The sequence below is a fragment of the Schistocerca cancellata genome, unplaced genomic scaffold (assembly GCF_023864275.1).
Source record: "Schistocerca cancellata isolate TAMUIC-IGC-003103 unplaced genomic scaffold, iqSchCanc2.1 HiC_scaffold_1165, whole genome shotgun sequence".
Lineage (NCBI taxonomy): Eukaryota > Metazoa > Arthropoda > Insecta > Orthoptera > Acrididae > Schistocerca > Schistocerca cancellata.
Window position 1 is genome coordinate 87,054 of NW_026047164.1, and position 20,873 is coordinate 107,926.

General features: G+C 53.1%; 60 non-coding genes across 60 annotated transcripts; 32 read left to right on the plus strand and 28 right to left on the minus strand.

The window, feature by feature from the left end:
* The first annotated feature begins 275 nt into the window (after nt 1–275).
* Trnai-uau (transfer RNA isoleucine (anticodon UAU)) lies at nt 276–367 on the plus strand. The gene is given in 2 exon segments: nt 276–313; nt 332–367. It is a non-coding gene; the product is annotated as a tRNA-Ile (tRNA).
* Nucleotides 368–478: 111 nt separating this feature from the next.
* Nucleotides 479–550, plus strand: Trnad-guc (transfer RNA aspartic acid (anticodon GUC)). Its single transcript has one exon. It is a non-coding gene; the product is annotated as a tRNA-Asp (tRNA).
* A 236-nt stretch (nt 551–786) lies between these two features.
* Nucleotides 787–858, minus strand: Trnam-cau (transfer RNA methionine (anticodon CAU)). The gene has a single exon. It is a non-coding gene; the product is annotated as a tRNA-Met (tRNA).
* A 248-nt stretch (nt 859–1,106) lies between these two features.
* Nucleotides 1,107–1,179, minus strand: Trnar-acg (transfer RNA arginine (anticodon ACG)). Its single transcript has one exon. It is a non-coding gene; the product is annotated as a tRNA-Arg (tRNA).
* Nucleotides 1,180–1,621: 442 nt separating this feature from the next.
* Trnai-uau (transfer RNA isoleucine (anticodon UAU)) lies at nt 1,622–1,713 on the plus strand. Its single transcript is given in 2 exon segments — nt 1,622–1,659; nt 1,678–1,713. It is a non-coding gene; the product is annotated as a tRNA-Ile (tRNA).
* A 111-nt stretch (nt 1,714–1,824) lies between these two features.
* Nucleotides 1,825–1,896, plus strand: Trnad-guc (transfer RNA aspartic acid (anticodon GUC)). Its single transcript has one exon. It is a non-coding gene; the product is annotated as a tRNA-Asp (tRNA).
* A 542-nt stretch (nt 1,897–2,438) lies between these two features.
* Trnar-acg (transfer RNA arginine (anticodon ACG)) lies at nt 2,439–2,514 on the minus strand. The gene has a single exon. It is a non-coding gene; the product is annotated as a tRNA-Arg (tRNA).
* Nucleotides 2,515–2,956: 442 nt separating this feature from the next.
* On the plus strand, nt 2,957–3,048 carry Trnai-uau (transfer RNA isoleucine (anticodon UAU)). The gene is given in 2 exon segments: nt 2,957–2,994; nt 3,013–3,048. It is a non-coding gene; the product is annotated as a tRNA-Ile (tRNA).
* A 111-nt stretch (nt 3,049–3,159) lies between these two features.
* Trnad-guc (transfer RNA aspartic acid (anticodon GUC)) lies at nt 3,160–3,231 on the plus strand. The gene has a single exon. It is a non-coding gene; the product is annotated as a tRNA-Asp (tRNA).
* Nucleotides 3,232–3,467: 236 nt separating this feature from the next.
* Trnam-cau (transfer RNA methionine (anticodon CAU)) lies at nt 3,468–3,539 on the minus strand. The gene has a single exon. It is a non-coding gene; the product is annotated as a tRNA-Met (tRNA).
* Nucleotides 3,540–3,787: 248 nt separating this feature from the next.
* Trnar-acg (transfer RNA arginine (anticodon ACG)) lies at nt 3,788–3,860 on the minus strand. Its single transcript has one exon. It is a non-coding gene; the product is annotated as a tRNA-Arg (tRNA).
* A 442-nt stretch (nt 3,861–4,302) lies between these two features.
* Nucleotides 4,303–4,394, plus strand: Trnai-uau (transfer RNA isoleucine (anticodon UAU)). Its single transcript is given in 2 exon segments — nt 4,303–4,340; nt 4,359–4,394. It is a non-coding gene; the product is annotated as a tRNA-Ile (tRNA).
* Nucleotides 4,395–4,505: 111 nt separating this feature from the next.
* Nucleotides 4,506–4,577, plus strand: Trnad-guc (transfer RNA aspartic acid (anticodon GUC)). The gene has a single exon. It is a non-coding gene; the product is annotated as a tRNA-Asp (tRNA).
* Nucleotides 4,578–4,813: 236 nt separating this feature from the next.
* Nucleotides 4,814–4,885, minus strand: Trnam-cau (transfer RNA methionine (anticodon CAU)). Its single transcript has one exon. It is a non-coding gene; the product is annotated as a tRNA-Met (tRNA).
* Nucleotides 4,886–5,133: 248 nt separating this feature from the next.
* Nucleotides 5,134–5,206, minus strand: Trnar-acg (transfer RNA arginine (anticodon ACG)). Its single transcript has one exon. It is a non-coding gene; the product is annotated as a tRNA-Arg (tRNA).
* Nucleotides 5,207–5,648: 442 nt separating this feature from the next.
* Trnai-uau (transfer RNA isoleucine (anticodon UAU)) lies at nt 5,649–5,740 on the plus strand. The gene is given in 2 exon segments: nt 5,649–5,686; nt 5,705–5,740. It is a non-coding gene; the product is annotated as a tRNA-Ile (tRNA).
* A 111-nt stretch (nt 5,741–5,851) lies between these two features.
* Nucleotides 5,852–5,923, plus strand: Trnad-guc (transfer RNA aspartic acid (anticodon GUC)). The gene has a single exon. It is a non-coding gene; the product is annotated as a tRNA-Asp (tRNA).
* Nucleotides 5,924–6,465: 542 nt separating this feature from the next.
* On the minus strand, nt 6,466–6,541 carry Trnar-acg (transfer RNA arginine (anticodon ACG)). Its single transcript has one exon. It is a non-coding gene; the product is annotated as a tRNA-Arg (tRNA).
* Nucleotides 6,542–6,983: 442 nt separating this feature from the next.
* Trnai-uau (transfer RNA isoleucine (anticodon UAU)) lies at nt 6,984–7,075 on the plus strand. The gene is given in 2 exon segments: nt 6,984–7,021; nt 7,040–7,075. It is a non-coding gene; the product is annotated as a tRNA-Ile (tRNA).
* Nucleotides 7,076–7,186: 111 nt separating this feature from the next.
* On the plus strand, nt 7,187–7,258 carry Trnad-guc (transfer RNA aspartic acid (anticodon GUC)). The gene has a single exon. It is a non-coding gene; the product is annotated as a tRNA-Asp (tRNA).
* Nucleotides 7,259–7,494: 236 nt separating this feature from the next.
* Nucleotides 7,495–7,566, minus strand: Trnam-cau (transfer RNA methionine (anticodon CAU)). Its single transcript has one exon. It is a non-coding gene; the product is annotated as a tRNA-Met (tRNA).
* A 248-nt stretch (nt 7,567–7,814) lies between these two features.
* Trnar-acg (transfer RNA arginine (anticodon ACG)) lies at nt 7,815–7,887 on the minus strand. The gene has a single exon. It is a non-coding gene; the product is annotated as a tRNA-Arg (tRNA).
* Nucleotides 7,888–8,329: 442 nt separating this feature from the next.
* Trnai-uau (transfer RNA isoleucine (anticodon UAU)) lies at nt 8,330–8,421 on the plus strand. The gene is given in 2 exon segments: nt 8,330–8,367; nt 8,386–8,421. It is a non-coding gene; the product is annotated as a tRNA-Ile (tRNA).
* A 111-nt stretch (nt 8,422–8,532) lies between these two features.
* Nucleotides 8,533–8,604, plus strand: Trnad-guc (transfer RNA aspartic acid (anticodon GUC)). Its single transcript has one exon. It is a non-coding gene; the product is annotated as a tRNA-Asp (tRNA).
* Nucleotides 8,605–8,840: 236 nt separating this feature from the next.
* Nucleotides 8,841–8,912, minus strand: Trnam-cau (transfer RNA methionine (anticodon CAU)). The gene has a single exon. It is a non-coding gene; the product is annotated as a tRNA-Met (tRNA).
* Nucleotides 8,913–9,149: 237 nt separating this feature from the next.
* Trnar-acg (transfer RNA arginine (anticodon ACG)) lies at nt 9,150–9,222 on the minus strand. Its single transcript has one exon. It is a non-coding gene; the product is annotated as a tRNA-Arg (tRNA).
* A 442-nt stretch (nt 9,223–9,664) lies between these two features.
* On the plus strand, nt 9,665–9,756 carry Trnai-uau (transfer RNA isoleucine (anticodon UAU)). Its single transcript is given in 2 exon segments — nt 9,665–9,702; nt 9,721–9,756. It is a non-coding gene; the product is annotated as a tRNA-Ile (tRNA).
* Nucleotides 9,757–9,867: 111 nt separating this feature from the next.
* Trnad-guc (transfer RNA aspartic acid (anticodon GUC)) lies at nt 9,868–9,939 on the plus strand. The gene has a single exon. It is a non-coding gene; the product is annotated as a tRNA-Asp (tRNA).
* Nucleotides 9,940–10,175: 236 nt separating this feature from the next.
* On the minus strand, nt 10,176–10,247 carry Trnam-cau (transfer RNA methionine (anticodon CAU)). Its single transcript has one exon. It is a non-coding gene; the product is annotated as a tRNA-Met (tRNA).
* A 248-nt stretch (nt 10,248–10,495) lies between these two features.
* On the minus strand, nt 10,496–10,568 carry Trnar-acg (transfer RNA arginine (anticodon ACG)). The gene has a single exon. It is a non-coding gene; the product is annotated as a tRNA-Arg (tRNA).
* A 442-nt stretch (nt 10,569–11,010) lies between these two features.
* Nucleotides 11,011–11,102, plus strand: Trnai-uau (transfer RNA isoleucine (anticodon UAU)). Its single transcript is given in 2 exon segments — nt 11,011–11,048; nt 11,067–11,102. It is a non-coding gene; the product is annotated as a tRNA-Ile (tRNA).
* A 111-nt stretch (nt 11,103–11,213) lies between these two features.
* On the plus strand, nt 11,214–11,285 carry Trnad-guc (transfer RNA aspartic acid (anticodon GUC)). The gene has a single exon. It is a non-coding gene; the product is annotated as a tRNA-Asp (tRNA).
* A 236-nt stretch (nt 11,286–11,521) lies between these two features.
* On the minus strand, nt 11,522–11,593 carry Trnam-cau (transfer RNA methionine (anticodon CAU)). The gene has a single exon. It is a non-coding gene; the product is annotated as a tRNA-Met (tRNA).
* A 248-nt stretch (nt 11,594–11,841) lies between these two features.
* Trnar-acg (transfer RNA arginine (anticodon ACG)) lies at nt 11,842–11,914 on the minus strand. Its single transcript has one exon. It is a non-coding gene; the product is annotated as a tRNA-Arg (tRNA).
* A 442-nt stretch (nt 11,915–12,356) lies between these two features.
* On the plus strand, nt 12,357–12,448 carry Trnai-uau (transfer RNA isoleucine (anticodon UAU)). The gene is given in 2 exon segments: nt 12,357–12,394; nt 12,413–12,448. It is a non-coding gene; the product is annotated as a tRNA-Ile (tRNA).
* Nucleotides 12,449–12,559: 111 nt separating this feature from the next.
* Nucleotides 12,560–12,631, plus strand: Trnad-guc (transfer RNA aspartic acid (anticodon GUC)). Its single transcript has one exon. It is a non-coding gene; the product is annotated as a tRNA-Asp (tRNA).
* A 236-nt stretch (nt 12,632–12,867) lies between these two features.
* Trnam-cau (transfer RNA methionine (anticodon CAU)) lies at nt 12,868–12,939 on the minus strand. Its single transcript has one exon. It is a non-coding gene; the product is annotated as a tRNA-Met (tRNA).
* Nucleotides 12,940–13,187: 248 nt separating this feature from the next.
* Nucleotides 13,188–13,260, minus strand: Trnar-acg (transfer RNA arginine (anticodon ACG)). The gene has a single exon. It is a non-coding gene; the product is annotated as a tRNA-Arg (tRNA).
* Nucleotides 13,261–13,702: 442 nt separating this feature from the next.
* Trnai-uau (transfer RNA isoleucine (anticodon UAU)) lies at nt 13,703–13,794 on the plus strand. The gene is given in 2 exon segments: nt 13,703–13,740; nt 13,759–13,794. It is a non-coding gene; the product is annotated as a tRNA-Ile (tRNA).
* A 111-nt stretch (nt 13,795–13,905) lies between these two features.
* Nucleotides 13,906–13,977, plus strand: Trnad-guc (transfer RNA aspartic acid (anticodon GUC)). Its single transcript has one exon. It is a non-coding gene; the product is annotated as a tRNA-Asp (tRNA).
* Nucleotides 13,978–14,213: 236 nt separating this feature from the next.
* Trnam-cau (transfer RNA methionine (anticodon CAU)) lies at nt 14,214–14,285 on the minus strand. Its single transcript has one exon. It is a non-coding gene; the product is annotated as a tRNA-Met (tRNA).
* A 248-nt stretch (nt 14,286–14,533) lies between these two features.
* Trnar-acg (transfer RNA arginine (anticodon ACG)) lies at nt 14,534–14,606 on the minus strand. The gene has a single exon. It is a non-coding gene; the product is annotated as a tRNA-Arg (tRNA).
* Nucleotides 14,607–15,048: 442 nt separating this feature from the next.
* On the plus strand, nt 15,049–15,140 carry Trnai-uau (transfer RNA isoleucine (anticodon UAU)). Its single transcript is given in 2 exon segments — nt 15,049–15,086; nt 15,105–15,140. It is a non-coding gene; the product is annotated as a tRNA-Ile (tRNA).
* A 111-nt stretch (nt 15,141–15,251) lies between these two features.
* Trnad-guc (transfer RNA aspartic acid (anticodon GUC)) lies at nt 15,252–15,323 on the plus strand. The gene has a single exon. It is a non-coding gene; the product is annotated as a tRNA-Asp (tRNA).
* A 236-nt stretch (nt 15,324–15,559) lies between these two features.
* On the minus strand, nt 15,560–15,631 carry Trnam-cau (transfer RNA methionine (anticodon CAU)). Its single transcript has one exon. It is a non-coding gene; the product is annotated as a tRNA-Met (tRNA).
* A 248-nt stretch (nt 15,632–15,879) lies between these two features.
* Nucleotides 15,880–15,952, minus strand: Trnar-acg (transfer RNA arginine (anticodon ACG)). The gene has a single exon. It is a non-coding gene; the product is annotated as a tRNA-Arg (tRNA).
* A 442-nt stretch (nt 15,953–16,394) lies between these two features.
* On the plus strand, nt 16,395–16,486 carry Trnai-uau (transfer RNA isoleucine (anticodon UAU)). Its single transcript is given in 2 exon segments — nt 16,395–16,432; nt 16,451–16,486. It is a non-coding gene; the product is annotated as a tRNA-Ile (tRNA).
* Nucleotides 16,487–16,597: 111 nt separating this feature from the next.
* On the plus strand, nt 16,598–16,669 carry Trnad-guc (transfer RNA aspartic acid (anticodon GUC)). The gene has a single exon. It is a non-coding gene; the product is annotated as a tRNA-Asp (tRNA).
* Nucleotides 16,670–16,905: 236 nt separating this feature from the next.
* On the minus strand, nt 16,906–16,977 carry Trnam-cau (transfer RNA methionine (anticodon CAU)). Its single transcript has one exon. It is a non-coding gene; the product is annotated as a tRNA-Met (tRNA).
* Nucleotides 16,978–17,225: 248 nt separating this feature from the next.
* Nucleotides 17,226–17,298, minus strand: Trnar-acg (transfer RNA arginine (anticodon ACG)). Its single transcript has one exon. It is a non-coding gene; the product is annotated as a tRNA-Arg (tRNA).
* Nucleotides 17,299–17,740: 442 nt separating this feature from the next.
* Trnai-uau (transfer RNA isoleucine (anticodon UAU)) lies at nt 17,741–17,832 on the plus strand. Its single transcript is given in 2 exon segments — nt 17,741–17,778; nt 17,797–17,832. It is a non-coding gene; the product is annotated as a tRNA-Ile (tRNA).
* A 111-nt stretch (nt 17,833–17,943) lies between these two features.
* Trnad-guc (transfer RNA aspartic acid (anticodon GUC)) lies at nt 17,944–18,015 on the plus strand. The gene has a single exon. It is a non-coding gene; the product is annotated as a tRNA-Asp (tRNA).
* A 236-nt stretch (nt 18,016–18,251) lies between these two features.
* On the minus strand, nt 18,252–18,323 carry Trnam-cau (transfer RNA methionine (anticodon CAU)). The gene has a single exon. It is a non-coding gene; the product is annotated as a tRNA-Met (tRNA).
* Nucleotides 18,324–18,571: 248 nt separating this feature from the next.
* On the minus strand, nt 18,572–18,644 carry Trnar-acg (transfer RNA arginine (anticodon ACG)). The gene has a single exon. It is a non-coding gene; the product is annotated as a tRNA-Arg (tRNA).
* A 442-nt stretch (nt 18,645–19,086) lies between these two features.
* Nucleotides 19,087–19,178, plus strand: Trnai-uau (transfer RNA isoleucine (anticodon UAU)). Its single transcript is given in 2 exon segments — nt 19,087–19,124; nt 19,143–19,178. It is a non-coding gene; the product is annotated as a tRNA-Ile (tRNA).
* A 111-nt stretch (nt 19,179–19,289) lies between these two features.
* Nucleotides 19,290–19,361, plus strand: Trnad-guc (transfer RNA aspartic acid (anticodon GUC)). The gene has a single exon. It is a non-coding gene; the product is annotated as a tRNA-Asp (tRNA).
* Nucleotides 19,362–19,597: 236 nt separating this feature from the next.
* Nucleotides 19,598–19,669, minus strand: Trnam-cau (transfer RNA methionine (anticodon CAU)). The gene has a single exon. It is a non-coding gene; the product is annotated as a tRNA-Met (tRNA).
* A 237-nt stretch (nt 19,670–19,906) lies between these two features.
* Trnar-acg (transfer RNA arginine (anticodon ACG)) lies at nt 19,907–19,979 on the minus strand. The gene has a single exon. It is a non-coding gene; the product is annotated as a tRNA-Arg (tRNA).
* A 442-nt stretch (nt 19,980–20,421) lies between these two features.
* Trnai-uau (transfer RNA isoleucine (anticodon UAU)) lies at nt 20,422–20,513 on the plus strand. Its single transcript is given in 2 exon segments — nt 20,422–20,459; nt 20,478–20,513. It is a non-coding gene; the product is annotated as a tRNA-Ile (tRNA).
* A 111-nt stretch (nt 20,514–20,624) lies between these two features.
* On the plus strand, nt 20,625–20,696 carry Trnad-guc (transfer RNA aspartic acid (anticodon GUC)). The gene has a single exon. It is a non-coding gene; the product is annotated as a tRNA-Asp (tRNA).
* Nucleotides 20,697–20,873: the final 177 nt, after the last annotated feature.

Below are 20,873 nucleotides of genomic sequence, written 5' to 3' on the forward strand. Positions count from 1 at the left end.
ACGGTGCGCCTGCATAGCTTAGAGCTTGCCACACATCTGCCCTCGCTGTTGGACAGGTAGCAGAAGGCAAGGCGCGCGTTTTTCTGCAATGTTTCGGTGATGACAAGCGGTTGATATGCTTGTAAGTGTAGCATATGAAACAAGAATCGTATGAAGCATCCGTAGCCAGGTGCTAAAGTCGCAGTATGGCCGCAGGTGACGGTCGTATGATGGGTCTGTAGCCACAACAGGTTGGCAGCAAAGCAAATACCGCTAACTGAAAGCACCCTGCTGTAGCCCCAGTGGCGCAATTGGTTAGCGCACGGTACTTATAAGGCAGTAGCCGTGAGCAATGCCGGGGTTGTGAGTTCGAGCCTCACCTGGGGCATACTTTTATTTCGTAGCAGCTGACTCTGAAAGCATCGGGACGCTAGATTTGAGATGAATCACCTACTTGAGAAGAATAAGTGTGCGTGCGTTGTGCGTGTCGTTTGCGTATTCCTCGGTAGTATAGTGGTTAGTATCCCCGCCTGTCACGCGGGAGACCGGGGTTCGATTCCCCGCCGGGGAGGTGCGATTTTTATATCGCGAAAGTTGCACGTGTGGCCCGATAGGACATTAACGTTGTGATCGAGAAATGTAGTTGCTGCAGAATCGTAAGAAACTCTGCGTCTTAGGAAGTGTTTCTCGTATTCTCCACACGACGTCGTCATCGTTTCAGAACTTACAGGGTTTGCTGTTGACGCTGGGTCAGCGCACCCCAGGCTTAATGATCGAGCTCGAAGCACACAAGAAAAAGAATAATTTTAGCAGAGCGTGGTTTCGATCCACGGACCTCTGGGTTATGGGCCCAGCACGCTTCCACTGCGCCACTCTGCTGCGTGACGTGGGATACTTGGAAAAGCGTTGTCAGCGTCGCGTACCGTTTAATTAACTGTGCAACATCTCTCAGCTTGACTTGTCTCGACTTTGCTCGACTGACGCTACGCTGACGCTTGCACGAAGCGATATTTACCACGATCGTCTCGAGATGCAGCTGCGAGATGCTCAGGATTGACATTGCACTCCACGCAGGTGGAAACATTCGAATGCACTGCCTAGCTACGCGCCCGCAACTAACAAAATGCCGACCCTGCCAGGATTCGAACCTGGAATCTTCTGATCCGTAGTCAGACGCGTTATCCGTTGCGCCACAGGGCCACTGTTCGTCTTTCGTCATATGACGCGGGTACACATCGCAGAGCAACGTGTTCTCCGTGGCTCGGCAACTGCGTGTCGTCCACTGACAACGGCGGCGCGGCCACTCTGGTCTTCCGCACTCTGCAGGGAGCTGCCAAGGAAGGCATCTCTCCTCCAGCTGCTCGGCCACGGTGCGCCTGCATAGCTTAGAGCTTGCCACACATCTGCCCTCGCTGTTGGACAGGTAGCAGAAGGCAAGGCGCGCGTTTTTCTGCAATGTTTCGGTGATGACAAGCGGTTGATATGCTTGTAAGTGTAGCATATGAAACAAGAATCGTATGAAGCATCCGTAGCCAGGTGCTAAAGTCGCAGTATGGCCGCAGGTGACGGTCGTATGATGGGTCTGTAGCCACAACAGGTTGGCAGCAAAGCAAATACCGCTAACTGAAAGCACCCTGCTGTAGCCCCAGTGGCGCAATTGGTTAGCGCACGGTACTTATAAGGCAGTAGCCGTGAGCAATGCCGGGGTTGTGAGTTCGAGCCTCACCTGGGGCATACTTTTATTTCGTAGCAGCTGACTCTGAAAGCATCGGGACGCTAGATTTGAGATGAATCACCTACTTGAGAAGAATAAGTGTGCGTGCGTTGTGCGTGTCGTTTGCGTATTCCTCGGTAGTATAGTGGTTAGTATCCCCGCCTGTCACGCGGGAGACTGGGGTTCGATTCCCCGCCGGGGAGGTGCGATTTTTATATCGCGAAAGTTGCACGTGTGGCCCGATAGGACATTAACGTTGTGATCGAGAAATGTAGTTGCTGCAGAATCGTAAGAAACTCTGCGTCTTAGGAAGTGTTTCTCGTATTCTCCACACGACGTCGTCATCGTTTCAGAACTTACAGGGTTTGCTGTTGACGCTGGGTCAGCGCACCCCAGGCTTAATGATCGAGCTCGAAGCACACAAGAAAAAGAATAATTTTAGCAGAGCGTGGTTTCGATTCACGGACCTCTGGGTTATGGGCCCAGCACGCTTCCACTGCGCCACTCTGCTGCGTGACGTGGGATACTTGGAAAAGCGTTGTCAGCGTCGCGTACCGTTTAATTAACTGTGCAACATCTCTCAGCTTGACTTGTCTCGACTTTGCTCGAATGACGCTTGCACGAAGCGATATTTACCACGATCGTCTCGAGATGCAGCTGCGAGATGCTCAGGATTGACATTGCACTCCACGCAGGTGGAAACATTCGAATGCACTGCCTAGCTACGCGCCCGCAACTAACAAAATGCCCACCCTGCCAGGATTCGAACCTGGAATCTTCTGATCCGTAGTCAGACGCGTTATCCGTTGCGCCACAGGGCCACTGTTCGTCTTTCGTCATATGACGCGGGTACACATCGCAGAGCAACGTGTTCTCCATGGCTCGGCAACTGCGTGTCGTCCACTGACAACGGCGGCGCGGCCACTCTGGTCTTCCGCACTCTGCAGGGAGCTGCCAAGGAAGGCATCTCTCCTCCAGCTGCTCGGCCACGGTGCGCCTGCATAGCTTAGAGCTTGCCACACATCTGCCCTCGCTGTTGGACAGGTAGCAGAAGGCAAGGCGCGCGTTTTTCTGCAATGTTTCGGTGATGACAAGCGGTTGATATGCTTGTAAGTGTAGCATATGAAACAAGAATCGTATGAAGCATCCGTAGCCAGGTGCTAAAGTCGCAGTATGGCCGCAGGTGACGGTCGTATGATGGGTCTGTAGCCACAACAGGTTGGCAGCAAAGCAAATACCGCTAACTGAAAGCACCCTGCTGTAGCCCCAGTGGCGCAATTGGTTAGCGCACGGTACTTATAAGGCAGTAGCCGTGAGCAATGCCGGGGTTGTGAGTTCGAGCCTCACCTGGGGCATACTTTTATTTCGTAGCAGCTGACTCTGAAAGCATCGGGACGCTAGATTTGAGATGAATCACCTACTTGAGAAGAATAAGTGTGCGTGCGTTGTGCGTGTCGTTTGCGTATTCCTCGGTAGTATAGTGGTTAGTATCCCCGCCTGTCACGCGGGAGACCGGGGTTCGATTCCCCGCCGGGGAGGTGCGATTTTTATATCGCGAAAGTTGCACGTGTGGCCCGATAGGACATTAACGTTGTGATCGAGAAATGTAGTTGCTGCAGAATCGTAAGAAACTCTGCGTCTTAGGAAGTGTTTCTCGTATTCTCCACACGACGTCGTCATCGTTTCAGAACTTACAGGGTTTGCTGTTGACGCTGGGTCAGCGCACCCCAGGCTTAATGATCGAGCTCGAAGCACACAAGAAAAAGAATAATTTTAGCAGAGCGTGGTTTCGATCCACGGACCTCTGGGTTATGGGCCCAGCACGCTTCCACTGCGCCACTCTGCTGCGTGACGTGGGATACTTGGAAAAGCGTTGTCAGCGTCGCGTACCGTTTAATTAACTGTGCAACATCTCTCAGCTTGACTTGTCTCGACTTTGCTCGACTGACGCTACGCTGACGCTTGCACGAAGCGATATTTACCACGATCGTCTCGAGATGCAGCTGCGAGATGCTCAGGATTGACATTGCACTCCACGCAGGTGGAAACATTCGAATGCACTGCCTAGCTACGCGCCCGCAACTAACAAAATGCCGACCCTGCCAAGATTCGAACCTGGAATCTTCTGATCCGTAGTCAGACGCGTTATCCGTTGCGCCACAGGGCCACTGTTCGTCTTTCGTCATATGACGCGGGTACACATCGCAGAGCAACGTGTTCTCCGTGGCTCGGCAACTGCGTGTCGTCCACTGACAACGGCGGCGCGGCCACTCTGGTCTTCCGCACTCTGCAGGGAGCTGCCAAGGAAGGCATCTCTCCTCCAGCTGCTCGGCCACGGTGCGCCTGCATAGCTTAGAGCTTGCCACACATCTGCCCTCGCTGTTGGACAGGTAGCAGAAGGCAAGGCGCGCGTTTTTCTGCAATGTTTCGGTGATGACAAGCGGTTGATATGCTTGTAAGTGTAGCATATGAAACAAGAATCGTATGAAGCATCCGTAGCCAGGTGCTAAAGTCGCAGTATGGCCGCAGGTGACGGTCGTATGATGGGTCTGTAGCCACAACAGGTTGGCAGCAAAGCAAATACCGCTAACTGAAAGCACCCTGCTGTAGCCCCAGTGGCGCAATTGGTTAGCGCACGGTACTTATAAGGCAGTAGCCGTGAGCAATGCCGGGGTTGTGAGTTCGAGCCTCACCTGGGGCATACTTTTATTTCGTAGCAGCTGACTCTGAAAGCATCGGGACGCTAGATTTGAGATGAATCACCTACTTGAGAAGAATAAGTGTGCGTGCGTTGTGCGTGTCGTTTGCGTATTCCTCGGTAGTATAGTGGTTAGTATCCCCGCCTGTCACGCGGGAGACTGGGGTTCGATTCCCCGCCGGGGAGGTGCGATTTTTATATCGCGAAAGTTGCACGTGTGGCCCGATAGGACATTAACGTTGTGATCGAGAAATGTAGTTGCTGCAGAATCGTAAGAAACTCTGCGTCTTAGGAAGTGTTTCTCGTATTCTCCACACGACGTCGTCATCGTTTCAGAACTTACAGGGTTTGCTGTTGACGCTGGGTCAGCGCACCCCAGGCTTAATGATCGAGCTCGAAGCACACAAGAAAAAGAATAATTTTAGCAGAGCGTGGTTTCGATCCACGGACCTCTGGGTTATGGGCCCAGCACGCTTCCACTGCGCCACTCTGCTGCGTGACGTGGGATACTTGGAAAAGCGTTGTCAGCGTCGCGTACCGTTTAATTAACTGTGCAACATCTCTCAGCTTGACTTGTCTCGACTTTGCTCGACTGACGCTACGCTGACGCTTGCACGAAGCGATATTTACCACGATCGTCTCGAGATGCAGCTGCGAGATGCTCAGGATTGACATTGCACTCCACGCAGGTGGAAACATTCGAATGCACTGCCTAGCTACGCGCCCGCAACTAACAAAATGCCGACCCTGCCAGGATTCGAACCTGGAATCTTCTGATCCGTAGTCAGACGCGTTATCCGTTGCGCCACAGGGCCACTGTTCGTCTTTCGTCATATGACGCGGGTACACATCGCAGAGCAACGTGTTCTCCGTGGCTCGGCAACTGCGTGTCGTCCACTGACAACGGCGGCGCGGCCACTCTGGTCTTCCGCACTCTGCAGGGAGCTGCCAAGGAAGGCATCTCTCCTCCAGCTGCTCGGCCACGGTGCGCCTGCATAGCTTAGAGCTTGCCACACATCTGCCCTCGCTGTTGGACAGGTAGCAGAAGGCAAGGCGCGCGTTTTTCTGCAATGTTTCGGTGATGACAAGCGGTTGATATGCTTGTAAGTGTAGCATATGAAACAAGAATCGTATGAAGCATCCGTAGCCAGGTGCTAAAGTCGCAGTATGGCCGCAGGTGACGGTCGTATGATGGGTCTGTAGCCACAACAGGTTGGCAGCAAACCAAATACCGCTAACTGAAAGCACCCTGCTGTAGCCCCAGTGGCGCAATTGGTTAGCGCACGGTACTTATAAGGCAGTAGCCGTGAGCAATGCCGGGGTTGTGAGTTCGAGCCTCACCTGGGGCATACTTTTATTTCGTAGCAGCTGACTCTGAAAGCATCGGGACGCTAGATTTGAGATGAATCACCTACTTGAGAAGAATAAGTGTGCGTGCGTTGTGCGTGTCGTTTGCGTATTCCTCGGTAGTATAGTGGTTAGTATCCCCGCCTGTCACGCGGGAGACTGGGGTTCGATTCCCCGCCGGGGAGGTGCGATTTTTATATCGCGAAAGTTGCACGTGTGGCCCGATAGGACATTAACGTTGTGATCGAGAAATGTAGTTGCTGCAGAATCGTAAGAAACTCTGCGTCTTAGGAAGTGTTTCTCGTATTCTCCACACGACGTCGTCATCGTTTCAGAACTTACAGGGTTTGCTGTTGACGCTGGGTCAGCGCACCCCAGGCTTAATGATCGAGCTCGAAGCACACAAGAAAAAGAATAATTTTAGCAGAGCGTGGTTTCGATTCACGGACCTCTGGGTTATGGGCCCAGCACGCTTCCACTGCGCCACTCTGCTGCGTGACGTGGGATACTTGGAAAAGCGTTGTCAGCGTCGCGTACCGTTTAATTAACTGTGCAACATCTCTCAGCTTGACTTGTCTCGACTTTGCTCGAATGACGCTTGCACGAAGCGATATTTACCACGATCGTCTCGAGATGCAGCTGCGAGATGCTCAGGATTGACATTGCACTCCACGCAGGTGGAAACATTCGAATGCACTGCCTAGCTACGCGCCCGCAACTAACAAAATGCCCACCCTGCCAGGATTCGAACCTGGAATCTTCTGATCCGTAGTCAGACGCGTTATCCGTTGCGCCACAGGGCCACTGTTCGTCTTTCGTCATATGACGCGGGTACACATCGCAGAGCAACGTGTTCTCCATGGCTCGGCAACTGCGTGTCGTCCACTGACAACGGCGGCGCGGCCACTCTGGTCTTCCGCACTCTGCAGGGAGCTGCCAAGGAAGGCATCTCTCCTCCAGCTGCTCGGCCACGGTGCGCCTGCATAGCTTAGAGCTTGCCACACATCTGCCCTCGCTGTTGGACAGGTAGCAGAAGGCAAGGCGCGCGTTTTTCTGCAATGTTTCGGTGATGACAAGCGGTTGATATGCTTGTAAGTGTAGCATATGAAACAAGAATCGTATGAAGCATCCGTAGCCAGGTGCTAAAGTCGCAGTATGGCCGCAGGTGACGGTCGTATGATGGGTCTGTAGCCACAACAGGTTGGCAGCAAAGCAAATACCGCTAACTGAAAGCACCCTGCTGTAGCCCCAGTGGCGCAATTGGTTAGCGCACGGTACTTATAAGGCAGTAGCCGTGAGCAATGCCGGGGTTGTGAGTTCGAGCCTCACCTGGGGCATACTTTTATTTCGTAGCAGCTGACTCTGAAAGCATCGGGACGCTAGATTTGAGATGAATCACCTACTTGAGAAGAATAAGTGTGCGTGCGTTGTGCGTGTCGTTTGCGTATTCCTCGGTAGTATAGTGGTTAGTATCCCCGCCTGTCACGCGGGAGACCGGGGTTCGATTCCCCGCCGGGGAGGTGCGATTTTTATATCGCGAAAGTTGCACGTGTGGCCCGATAGGACATTAACGTTGTGATCGAGAAATGTAGTTGCTGCAGAATCGTAAGAAACTCTGCGTCTTAGGAAGTGTTTCTCGTATTCTCCACACGACGTCGTCATCGTTTCAGAACTTACAGGGTTTGCTGTTGACGCTGGGTCAGCGCACCCCAGGCTTAATGATCGAGCTCGAAGCACACAAGAAAAAGAATAATTTTAGCAGAGCGTGGTTTCGATCCACGGACCTCTGGGTTATGGGCCCAGCACGCTTCCACTGCGCCACTCTGCTGCGTGACGTGGGATACTTGGAAAAGCGTTGTCAGCGTCGCGTACCGTTTAATTAACTGTGCAACATCTCTCAGCTTGACTTGTCTCGACTTTGCTCGACTGACGCTACGCTGACGCTTGCACGAAGCGATATTTACCACGATCGTCTCGAGATGCAGCTGCGAGATGCTCAGGATTGACATTGCACTCCACGCAGGTGGAAACATTCGAATGCACTGCCTAGCTACGCGCCCGCAACTAACAAAATGCCGACCCTGCCAGGATTCGAACCTGGAATCTTCTGATCCGTAGTCAGACGCGTTATCCGTTGCGCCACAGGGCCACTGTTCGTCTTTCGTCATATGACGCGGGTACACATCGCAGAGCAACGTGTTCTCCGTGGCTCGGCAACTGCGTGTCGTCCACTGACAACGGCGGCGCGGCCACTCTGGTCTTCCGCACTCTGCAGGGAGCTGCCAAGGAAGGCATCTCTCCTCCAGCTGCTCGGCCACGGTGCGCCTGCATAGCTTAGAGCTTGCCACACATCTGCCCTCGCTGTTGGACAGGTAGCAGAAGGCAAGGCGCGCGTTTTTCTGCAATGTTTCGGTGATGACAAGCGGTTGATATGCTTGTAAGTGTAGCATATGAAACAAGAATCGTATGAAGCATCCGTAGCCAGGTGCTAAAGTCGCAGTATGGCCGCAGGTGACGGTCGTATGATGGGTCTGTAGCCACAACAGGTTGGCAGCAAAGCAAATACCGCTAACTGAAAGCACCCTGCTGTAGCCCCAGTGGCGCAATTGGTTAGCGCACGGTACTTATAAGGCAGTAGCCGTGAGCAATGCCGGGGTTGTGAGTTCGAGCCTCACCTGGGGCATACTTTTATTTCGTAGCAGCTGACTCTGAAAGCATCGGGACGCTAGATTTGAGATGAATCACCTACTTGAGAAGAATAAGTGTGCGTGCGTTGTGCGTGTCGTTTGCGTATTCCTCGGTAGTATAGTGGTTAGTATCCCCGCCTGTCACGCGGGAGACTGGGGTTCGATTCCCCGCCGGGGAGGTGCGATTTTTATATCGCGAAAGTTGCACGTGTGGCCCGATAGGACATTAACGTTGTGATCGAGAAATGTAGTTGCTGCAGAATCGTAAGAAACTCTGCGTCTTAGGAAGTGTTTCTCGTATTCTCCACACGACGTCGTCATCGTTTCAGAACTTACAGGGTTTGCTGTTGACGCTGGGTCAGCGCACCCCAGGCTTAATGATCGAGCTCGAAGCACACAAGAAAAAGAATAATTTTAGCAGAGCGTGGTTTCGATCCACGGACCTCTGGGTTATGGGCCCAGCACGCTTCCACTGCGCCACTCTGCTGCGTGACGTGGGATACTTGGAAAAGCGTTGTCAGCGTCGCGTACCGTTTAATTAACTGTGCAACATCTCTCAGCTTGACTTGTCTCGACTTTGCTCGACTGACGCTTGCACGAAGCGATATTTACCACGATCGTCTCGAGATGCAGCTGCGAGATGCTCAGGATTGACATTGCACTCCACGCAGGTGGAAACATTCGAATGCACTGCCTAGCTACGCGCCCGCAACTAACAAAATGCCGACCCTGCCAGGATTCGAACCTGGAATCTTCTGATCCGTAGTCAGACGCGTTATCCGTTGCGCCACAGGGCCACTGTTCGTCTTTCGTCATATGACGCGGGTACACATCGCAGAGCAACGTGTTCTCCGTGGCTCGGCAACTGCGTGTCGTCCACTGACAACGGCGGCGCGGCCACTCTGGTCTTCCGCACTCTGCAGGGAGCTGCCAAGGAAGGCATCTCTCCTCCAGCTGCTCGGCCACGGTGCGCCTGCATAGCTTAGAGCTTGCCACACATCTGCCCTCGCTGTTGGACAGGTAGCAGAAGGCAAGGCGCGCGTTTTTCTGCAATGTTTCGGTGATGACAAGCGGTTGATATGCTTGTAAGTGTAGCATATGAAACAAGAATCGTATGAAGCATCCGTAGCCAGGTGCTAAAGTCGCAGTATGGCCGCAGGTGACGGTCGTATGATGGGTCTGTAGCCACAACAGGTTGGCAGCAAAGCAAATACCGCTAACTGAAAGCACCCTGCTGTAGCCCCAGTGGCGCAATTGGTTAGCGCACGGTACTTATAAGGCAGTAGCCGTGAGCAATGCCGGGGTTGTGAGTTCGAGCCTCATCTGGGGCATACTTTTATTTCGTAGCAGCTGACTCTGAAAGCATCGGGACGCTAGATTTGAGATGAATCACCTACTTGAGAAGAATAAGTGTGCGTGCGTTGTGCGTGTCGTTTGCGTATTCCTCGGTAGTATAGTGGTTAGTATCCCCGCCTGTCACGCGGGAGACCGGGGTTCGATTCCCCGCCGGGGAGGTGCGATTTTTATATCGCGAAAGTTGCACGTGTGGCCCGATAGGACATTAACGTTGTGATCGAGAAATGTAGTTGCTGCAGAATCGTAAGAAACTCTGCGTCTTAGGAAGTGTTTCTCGTATTCTCCACACGACGTCGTCATCGTTTCAGAACTTACAGGGTTTGCTGTTGACGCTGGGTCAGCGCACCCCAGGCTTAATGATCGAGCTCGAAGCACACAAGAAAAAGAATAATTTTAGCAGAGCGTGGTTTCGATCCACGGACCTCTGGGTTATGGGCCCAGCACGCTTCCACTGCGCCACTCTGCTGCGTGACGTGGGATACTTGGAAAAGCGTTGTCAGCGTCGCGTACCGTTTAATTAACTGTGCAACATCTCTCAGCTTGACTTGTCTCGACTTTGCTCGACTGACGCTACGCTGACGCTTGCACGAAGCGATATTTACCACGATCGTCTCGAGATGCAGCTGCGAGATGCTCAGGATTGACATTGCACTCCACGCAGGTGGAAACATTCGAATGCACTGCCTAGCTACGCGCCCGCAACTAACAAAATGCCGACCCTGCCAGGATTCGAACCTGGAATCTTCTGATCCGTAGTCAGACGCGTTATCCGTTGCGCCACAGGGCCACTGTTCGTCTTTCGTCATATGACGCGGGTACACATCGCAGAGCAACGTGTTCTCCGTGGCTCGGCAACTGCGTGTCGTCCACTGACAACGGCGGCGCGGCCACTCTGGTCTTCCGCACTCTGCAGGGAGCTGCCAAGGAAGGCATCTCTCCTCCAGCTGCTCGGCCACGGTGCGCCTGCATAGCTTAGAGCTTGCCACACATCTGCCCTCGCTGTTGGACAGGTAGCAGAAGGCAAGGCGCGCGTTTTTCTGCAATGTTTCGGTGATGACAAGCGGTTGATATGCTTGTAAGTGTAGCATATGAAACAAGAATCGTATGAAGCATCCGTAGCCAGGTGCTAAAGTCGCAGTATGGCCGCAGGTGACGGTCGTATGATGGGTCTGTAGCCACAACAGGTTGGCAGCAAAGCAAATACCGCTAACTGAAAGCACCCTGCTGTAGCCCCAGTGGCGCAATTGGTTAGCGCACGGTACTTATAAGGCAGTAGCCGTGAGCAATGCCGGGGTTGTGAGTTCGAGCCTCACCTGGGGCATACTTTTATTTCGTAGCAGCTGACTCTGAAAGCATCGGGACGCTAGATTTGAGATGAATCACCTACTTGAGAAGAATAAGTGTGCGTGCGTTGTGCGTGTCGTTTGCGTATTCCTCGGTAGTATAGTGGTTAGTATCCCCGCCTGTCACGCGGGAGACCGGGGTTCGATTCCCCGCCGGGGAGGTGCGATTTTTATATCGCGAAAGTTGCACGTGTGGCCCGATAGGACATTAACGTTGTGATCGAGAAATGTAGTTGCTGCAGAATCGTAAGAAACTCTGCGTCTTAGGAAGTGTTTCTCGTATTCTCCACACGACGTCGTCATCGTTTCAGAACTTACAGGGTTTGCTGTTGACGCTGGGTCAGCGCACCCCAGGCTTAATGATCGAGCTCGAAGCACACAAGAAAAAGAATAATTTTAGCAGAGCGTGGTTTCGATCCACGGACCTCTGGGTTATGGGCCCAGCACGCTTCCACTGCGCCACTCTGCTGCGTGACGTGGGATACTTGGAAAAGCGTTGTCAGCGTCGCGTACCGTTTAATTAACTGTGCAACATCTCTCAGCTTGACTTGTCTCGACTTTGCTCGACTGACGCTACGCTGACGCTTGCACGAAGCGATATTTACCACGATCGTCTCGAGATGCAGCTGCGAGATGCTCAGGATTGACATTGCACTCCACGCAGGTGGAAACATTCGAATGCACTGCCTAGCTACGCGCCCGCAACTAACAAAATGCCGACCCTGCCAGGATTCGAACCTGGAATCTTCTGATCCGTAGTCAGACGCGTTATCCGTTGCGCCACAGGGCCACTGTTCGTCTTTGGTCATATGACGCGGGTACACATCGCAGAGCAACGTGTTCTCCGTGGCTCGGCAACTGCGTGTCGTCCACTGACAACGGCGGCGCGGCCACTCTGGTCTTCCGCACTCTGCAGGGAGCTGCCAAGGAAGGCATCTCTCCTCCAGCTGCTCGGCCACGGTGCGCCTGCATAGCTTAGAGCTTGCCACACATCTGCCCTCGCTGTTGGACAGGTAGCAGAAGGCAAGGCGCGCGTTTTTCTGCAATGTTTCGGTGATGACAAGCGGTTGATATGCTTGTAAGTGTAGCATATGAAACAAGAATCGTATGAAGCATCCGTAGCCAGGTGCTAAAGTCGCAGTATGGCCGCAGGTGACGGTCGTATGATGGGTCTGTAGCCACAACAGGTTGGCAGCAAAGCAAATACCGCTAACTGAAAGCACCCTGCTGTAGCCCCAGTGGCGCAATTGGTTAGCGCACGGTACTTATAAGGCAGTAGCCGTGAGCAATGCCGGGGTTGTGAGTTCGAGCCTCACCTGGGGCATACTTTTATTTCGTAGCAGCTGACTCTGAAAGCATCGGGACGCTAGATTTGAGATGAATCACCTACTTGAGAAGAATAAGTGTGCGTGCGTTGTGCGTGTCGTTTGCGTATTCCTCGGTAGTATAGTGGTTAGTATCCCCGCCTGTCACGCGGGAGACCGGGGTTCGATTCCCCGCCGGGGAGGTGCGATTTTTATATCGCGAAAGTTGCACGTGTGGCCCGATAGGACATTAACGTTGTGATCGAGAAATGTAGTTGCTGCAGAATCGTAAGAAACTCTGCGTCTTAGGAAGTGTTTCTCGTATTCTCCACACGACGTCGTCATCGTTTCAGAACTTACAGGGTTTGCTGTTGACGCTGGGTCAGCGCACCCCAGGCTTAATGATCGAGCTCGAAGCACACAAGAAAAAGAATAATTTTAGCAGAGCGTGGTTTCGATCCACGGACCTCTGGGTTATGGGCCCAGCACGCTTCCACTGCGCCACTCTGCTGCGTGACGTGGGATACTTGGAAAAGCGTTGTCAGCGTCGCGTACCGTTTAATTAACTGTGCAACATCTCTCAGCTTGACTTGTCTCGACTTTGCTCGACTGACGCTACGCTGACGCTTGCACGAAGCGATATTTACCACGATCGTCTCGAGATGCAGCTGCGAGATGCTCAGGATTGACATTGCACTCCACGCAGGTGGAAACATTCGAATGCACTGCCTAGCTACGCGCCCGCAACTAACAAAATGCCGACCCTGCCAGGATTCGAACCTGGAATCTTCTGATCCGTAGTCAGACGCGTTATCCGTTGCGCCACAGGGCCACTGTTCGTCTTTCGTCATATGACGCGGGTACACATCGCAGAGCAACGTGTTCTCCGTGGCTCGGCAACTGCGTGTCGTCCACTGACAACGGCGGCGCGGCCACTCTGGTCTTCCGCACTCTGCAGGGAGCTGCCAAGGAAGGCATCTCTCCTCCAGCTGCTCGGCCACGGTGCGCCTGCATAGCTTAGAGCTTGCCACACATCTGCCCTCGCTGTTGGACAGGTAGCAGAAGGCAAGGCGCGCGTTTTTCTGCAATGTTTCGGTGATGACAAGCGGTTGATATGCTTGTAAGTGTAGCATATGAAACAAGAATCGTATGAAGCATCCGTAGCCAGGTGCTAAAGTCGCAGTATGGCCGCAGGTGACGGTCGTATGATGGGTCTGTAGCCACAACAGGTTGGCAGCAAAGCAAATACCGCTAACTGAAAGCACCCTGCTGTAGCCCCAGTGGCGCAATTGGTTAGCGCACGGTACTTATAAGGCAGTAGCCGTGAGCAATGCCGGGGTTGTGAGTTCGAGCCTCACCTGGGGCATACTTTTATTTCGTAGCAGCTGACTCTGAAAGCATCGGGACGCTAGATTTGAGATGAATCACCTACTTGAGAAGAATAAGTGTGCGTGCGTTGTGCGTGTCGTTTGCGTATTCCTCGGTAGTATAGTGGTTAGTATCCCCGCCTGTCACGCGGGAGACCGGGGTTCGATTCCCCGCCGGGGAGGTGCGATTTTTATATCGCGAAAGTTGCACGTGTGGCCCGATAGGACATTAACGTTGTGATCGAGAAATGTAGTTGCTGCAGAATCGTAAGAAACTCTGCGTCTTAGGAAGTGTTTCTCGTATTCTCCACACGACGTCGTCATCGTTTCAGAACTTACAGGGTTTGCTGTTGACGCTGGGTCAGCGCACCCCAGGCTTAATGATCGAGCTCGAAGCACACAAGAAAAAGAATAATTTTAGCAGAGCGTGGTTTCGATCCACGGACCTCTGGGTTATGGGCCCAGCACGCTTCCACTGCGCCACTCTGCTGCGTGACGTGGGATACTTGGAAAAGCGTTGTCAGCGTCGCGTACCGTTTAATTAACTGTGCAACATCTCTCAGCTTGACTTGTCTCGACTTTGCTCGACTGACGCTACGCTGACGCTTGCACGAAGCGATATTTACCACGATCGTCTCGAGATGCAGCTGCGAGATGCTCAGGATTGACATTGCACTCCACGCAGGTGGAAACATTCGAATGCACTGCCTAGCTACGCGCCCGCAACTAACAAAATGCCGACCCTGCCAGGATTCGAACCTGGAATCTTCTGATCCGTAGTCAGACGCGTTATCCGTTGCGCCACAGGGCCACTGTTCGTCTTTCGTCATATGACGCGGGTACACATCGCAGAGCAACGTGTTCTCCGTGGCTCGGCAACTGCGTGTCGTCCACTGACAACGGCGGCGCGGCCACTCTGGTCTTCCGCACTCTGCAGGGAGCTGCCAAGGAAGGCATCTCTCCTCCAGCTGCTCGGCCACGGTGCGCCTGCATAGCTTAGAGCTTGCCACACATCTGCCCTCGCTGTTGGACAGGTAGCAGAAGGCAAGGCGCGCGTTTTTCTGCAATGTTTCGGTGATGACAAGCGGTTGATATGCTTGTAAGTGTAGCATATGAAACAAGAATCGTATGAAGCATCCGTAGCCAGGTGCTAAAGTCGCAGTATGGCCGCAGGTGACGGTCGTATGATGGGTCTGTAGCCACAACAGGTTGGCAGCAAAGCAAATACCGCTAACTGAAAGCACCCTGCTGTAGCCCCAGTGGCGCAATTGGTTAGCGCACGGTACTTATAAGGCAGTAGCCGTGAGCAATGCCGGGGTTGTGAGTTCGAGCCTCACCTGGGGCATACTTTTATTTCGTAGCAGCTGACTCTGAAAGCATCGGGACGCTAGATTTGAGATGAATCACCTACTTGAGAAGAATAAGTGTGCGTGCGTTGTGCGTGTCGTTTGCGTATTCCTCGGTAGTATAGTGGTTAGTATCCCCGCCTGTCACGCGGGAGACCGGGGTTCGATTCCCCGCCGGGGAGGTGCGATTTTTATATCGCGAAAGTTGCACGTGTGGCCCGATAGGACATTAACGTTGTGATCGAGAAATGTAGTTGCTGCAGAATCGTAAGAAACTCTGCGTCTTAGGAAGTGTTTCTCGTATTCTCCACACGACGTCGTCATCGTTTCAGAACTTACAGGGTTTGCTGTTGACGCTGGGTCAGCGCACCCCAGGCTTAATGATCGAGCTCGAAGCACACAAGAAAAAGAATAATTTTAGCAGAGCGTGGTTTCGATCCACGGACCTCTGGGTTATGGGCCCAGCACGCTTCCACTGCGCCACTCTGCTGCGTGACGTGGGATACTTGGAAAAGCGTTGTCAGCGTCGCGTACCGTTTAATTAACTGTGCAACATCTCTCAGCTTGACTTGTCTCGACTTTGCTCGACTGACGCTACGCTGACGCTTGCACGAAGCGATATTTACCACGATCGTCTCGAGATGCAGCTGCGAGATGCTCAGGATTGACATTGCACTCCACGCAGGTGGAAACATTCGAATGCACTGCCTAGCTACGCGCCCGCAACTAACAAAATGCCGACCCTGCCAGGATTCGAACCTGGAATCTTCTGATCCGTAGTCAGACGCGTTATCCGTTGCGCCACAGGGCCACTGTTCGTCTTTCGTCATATGACGCGGGTACACATCGCAGAGCAACGTGTTCTCCGTGGCTCGGCAACTGCGTGTCGTCCACTGACAACGGCGGCGCGGCCACTCTGGTCTTCCGCACTCTGCAGGGAGCTGCCAAGGAAGGCATCTCTCCTCCAGCTGCTCGGCCACGGTGCGCCTGCATAGCTTAGAGCTTGCCACACATCTGCCCTCGCTGTTGGACAGGTAGCAGAAGGCAAGGCGCGCGTTTTTCTGCAATGTTTCGGTGATGACAAGCGGTTGATATGCTTGTAAGTGTAGCATATGAAACAAGAATCGTATGAAGCATCCGTAGCCAGGTGCTAAAGTCGCAGTATGGCCGCAGGTGACGGTCGTATGATGGGTCTGTAGCCACAACAGGTTGGCAGCAAAGCAAATACCGCTAACTGAAAGCACCCTGCTGTAGCCCCAGTGGCGCAATTGGTTAGCGCACGGTACTTATAAGGCAGTAGCCGTGAGCAATGCCGGGGTTGTGAGTTCGAGCCTCACCTGGGGCATACTTTTATTTCGTAGCAGCTGACTCTGAAAGCATCGGGACGCTAGATTTGAGATGAATCACCTACTTGAGAAGAATAAGTGTGCGTGCGTTGTGCGTGTCGTTTGCGTATTCCTCGGTAGTATAGTGGTTAGTATCCCCGCCTGTCACGCGGGAGACCGGGGTTCGATTCCCCGCCGGGGAGGTGCGATTTTTATATCGCGAAAGTTGCACGTGTGGCCCGATAGGACATTAACGTTGTGATCGAGAAATGTAGTTGCTGCAGAATCGTAAGAAACTCTGCGTCTTAGGAAGTGTTTCTCGTATTCTCCACACGACGTCGTCATCGTTTCAGAACTTACAGGGTTTGCTGTTGACGCTGGGTCAGCGCACCCCAGGCTTAATGATCGAGCTCGAAGCACACAAGAAAAAGAATAATTTTAGCAGAGCGTGGTTTCGATCCACGGACCTCTGGGTTATGGGCCCAGCACGCTTCCACTGCGCCACTCTGCTGCGTGACGTGGGATACTTGGAAAAGCGTTGTCAGCGTCGCGTACCGTTTAATTAACTGTGCAACATCTCTCAGCTTGACTTGTCTCGACTTTGCTCGACTGACGCTACGCTGACGCTTGCACGAAGCGATATTTACCACGATCGTCTCGAGATGCAGCTGCGAGATGCTCAGGATTGACATTGCACTCCACGCAGGTGGAAACATTCGAATGCACTGCCTAGCTACGCGCCCGCAACTAACAAAATGCCGACCCTGCCAGGATTCGAACCTGGAATCTTCTGATCCGTAGTCAGACGCGTTATCCGTTGCGCCACAGGGCCACTGTTCGTCTTTCGTCATATGACGCGGGTACACATCGCAGAGCAACGTGTTCTCCGTGGCTCGGCAACTGCGTGTCGTCCACTGACAACGGCGGCGCGGCCACTCTGGTCTTCCGCACTCTGCAGGGAGCTGCCAAGGAAGGCATCTCTCCTCCAGCTGCTCGGCCACGGTGCGCCTGCATAGCTTAGAGCTTGCCACACATCTGCCCTCGCTGTTGGACAGGTAGCAGAAGGCAAGGCGCGCGTTTTTCTGCAATGTTTCGGTGATGACAAGCGGTTGATATGCTTGTAAGTGTAGCATATGAAACAAGAATCGTATGAAGCATCCGTAGCCAGGTGCTAAAGTCGCAGTATGGCCGCAGGTGACGGTCGTATGATGGGTCTGTAGCCACAACAGGTTGGCAGCAAAGCAAATACCGCTAACTGAAAGCACCCTGCTGTAGCCCCAGTGGCGCAATTGGTTAGCGCACGGTACTTATAAGGCAGTAGCCGTGAGCAATGCCGGGGTTGTGAGTTCGAGCCTCACCTGGGGCATACTTTTATTTCGTAGCAGCTGACTCTGAAAGCATCGGGACGCTAGATTTGAGATGAATCACCTACTTGAGAAGAATAAGTGTGCGTGCGTTGTGCGTGTCGTTTGCGTATTCCTCGGTAGTATAGTGGTTAGTATCCCCGCCTGTCACGCGGGAGACCGGGGTTCGATTCCCCGCCGGGGAGGTGCGATTTTTATATCGCGAAAGTTGCACGTGTGGCCCGATAGGACATTAACGTTGTGATCGAGAAATGTAGTTGCTGCAGAATCGTAAGAAACTCTGCGTCTTAGGAAGTGTTTCTCGTATTCTCCACACGACGTCGTCATCGTTTCAGAACTTACAGGGTTTGCTGTTGACGCTGGGTCAGCGCACCCCAGGCTTAATGATCGAGCTCGAAGCACACAAGAAAAAGAATAATTTTAGCAGAGCGTGGTTTCGATCCACGGACCTCTGGGTTATGGGCCCAGCACGCTTCCACTGCGCCACTCTGCTGCGTGACGTGGGATACTTGGAAAAGCGTTGTCAGCGTCGCGTACCGTTTAATTAACTGTGCAACATCTCTCAGCTTGACTTGTCTCGACTTTGCTCGACTGACGCTACGCTGACGCTTGCACGAAGCGATATTTACCACGATCGTCTCGAGATGCAGCTGCGAGATGCTCAGGATTGACATTGCACTCCACGCAGGTGGAAACATTCGAATGCACTGCCTAGCTACGCGCCCGCAACTAACAAAATGCCGACCCTGCCAGGATTCGAACCTGGAATCTTCTGATCCGTAGTCAGACGCGTTATCCGTTGCGCCACAGGGCCACTGTTCGTCTTTCGTCATATGACGCGGGTACACATCGCAGAGCAACGTGTTCTCCGTGGCTCGGCAACTGCGTGTCGTCCACTGACAACGGCGGCGCGGCCACTCTGGTCTTCCGCACTCTGCAGGGAGCTGCCAAGGAAGGCATCTCTCCTCCAGCTGCTCGGCCACGGTGCGCCTGCATAGCTTAGAGCTTGCCACACATCTGCCCTCGCTGTTGGACAGGTAGCAGAAGGCAAGGCGCGCGTTTTTCTGCAATGTTTCGGTGATGACAAGCGGTTGATATGCTTGTAAGTGTAGCATATGAAACAAGAATCGTATGAAGCATCCGTAGCCAGGTGCTAAAGTCGCAGTATGGCCGCAGGTGACGGTCGTATGATGGGTCTGTAGCCACAACAGGTTGGCAGCAAAGCAAATACCGCTAACTGAAAGCACCCTGCTGTAGCCCCAGTGGCGCAATTGGTTAGCGCACGGTACTTATAAGGCAGTAGCCGTGAGCAATGCCGGGGTTGTGAGTTCGAGCCTCACCTGGGGCATACTTTTATTTCGTAGCAGCTGACTCTGAAAGCATCGGGACGCTAGATTTGAGATGAATCACCTACTTGAGAAGAATAAGTGTGCGTGCGTTGTGCGTGTCGTTTGCGTATTCCTCGGTAGTATAGTGGTTAGTATCCCCGCCTGTCACGCGGGAGACCGGGGTTCGATTCCCCGCCGGGGAGGTGCGATTTTTATATCGCGAAAGTTGCACGTGTGGCCCGATAGGACATTAACGTTGTGATCGAGAAATGTAGTTGCTGCAGAATCGTAAGAAACTCTGCGTCTTAGGAAGTGTTTCTCGTATTCTCCACACGACGTCGTCATCGTTTCAGAACTTACAGGGTTTGCTGTTGACGCTGGGTCAGCGCACCCCAGGCTTAATGATCGAGCTCGAAGCACACAAGAAAAAGAATAATTTTAGCAGAGCGTGGTTTCGATCCACGGACCTCTGGGTTATGGGCCCAGCACGCTTCCACTGCGCCACTCTGCTGCGTGACGTGGGATACTTGGAAAAGCGTTGTCAGCGTCGCGTACCGTTTAATTAACTGTGCAACATCTCTCAGCTTGACTTGTCTCGACTTTGCTCGACTGACGCTTGCACGAAGCGATATTTACCACGATCGTCTCGAGATGCAGCTGCGAGATGCTCAGGATTGACATTGCACTCCACGCAGGTGGAAACATTCGAATGCACTGCCTAGCTACGCGCCCGCAACTAACAAAATGCCGACCCTGCCAGGATTCGAACCTGGAATCTTCTGATCCGTAGTCAGACGCGTTATCCGTTGCGCCACAGGGCCACTGTTCGTCTTTCGTCATATGACGCGGGTACACATCGCAGAGCAACGTGTTCTCCGTGGCTCGGCAACTGCGTGTCGTCCACTGACAACGGCGGCGCGGCCACTCTGGTCTTCCGCACTCTGCAGGGAGCTGCCAAGGAAGGCATCTCTCCTCCAGCTGCTCGGCCACGGTGCGCCTGCATAGCTTAGAGCTTGCCACACATCTGCCCTCGCTGTTGGACAGGTAGCAGAAGGCAAGGCGCGCGTTTTTCTGCAATGTTTCGGTGATGACAAGCGGTTGATATGCTTGTAAGTGTAGCATATGAAACAAGAATCGTATGAAGCATCCGTAGCCAGGTGCTAAAGTCGCAGTATGGCCGCAGGTGACGGTCGTATGATGGGTCTGTAGCCACAACAGGTTGGCAGCAAAGCAAATACCGCTAACTGAAAGCACCCTGCTGTAGCCCCAGTGGCGCAATTGGTTAGCGCACGGTACTTATAAGGCAGTAGCCGTGAGCAATGCCGGGGTTGTGAGTTCGAGCCTCACCTGGGGCATACTTTTATTTCGTAGCAGCTGACTCTGAAAGCATCGGGACGCTAGATTTGAGATGAATCACCTACTTGAGAAGAATAAGTGTGCGTGCGTTGTGCGTGTCGTTTGCGTATTCCTCGGTAGTATAGTGGTTAGTATCCCCGCCTGTCACGCGGGAGACCGGGGTTCGATTCCCCGCCGGGGAGGTGCGATTTTTATATCGCGAAAGTTGCACGTGTGGCCCGATAGGACATTAACGTTGTGATCGAGAAATGTAGTTGCTGCAGAATCGTAAGAAACTCTGCGTCTTAGGAAGTGTTTCTCGTATTCTCCACACGACGTCGTCATCGTTTCAGAACTTACAGGGTTTGCTGTTGACGCTG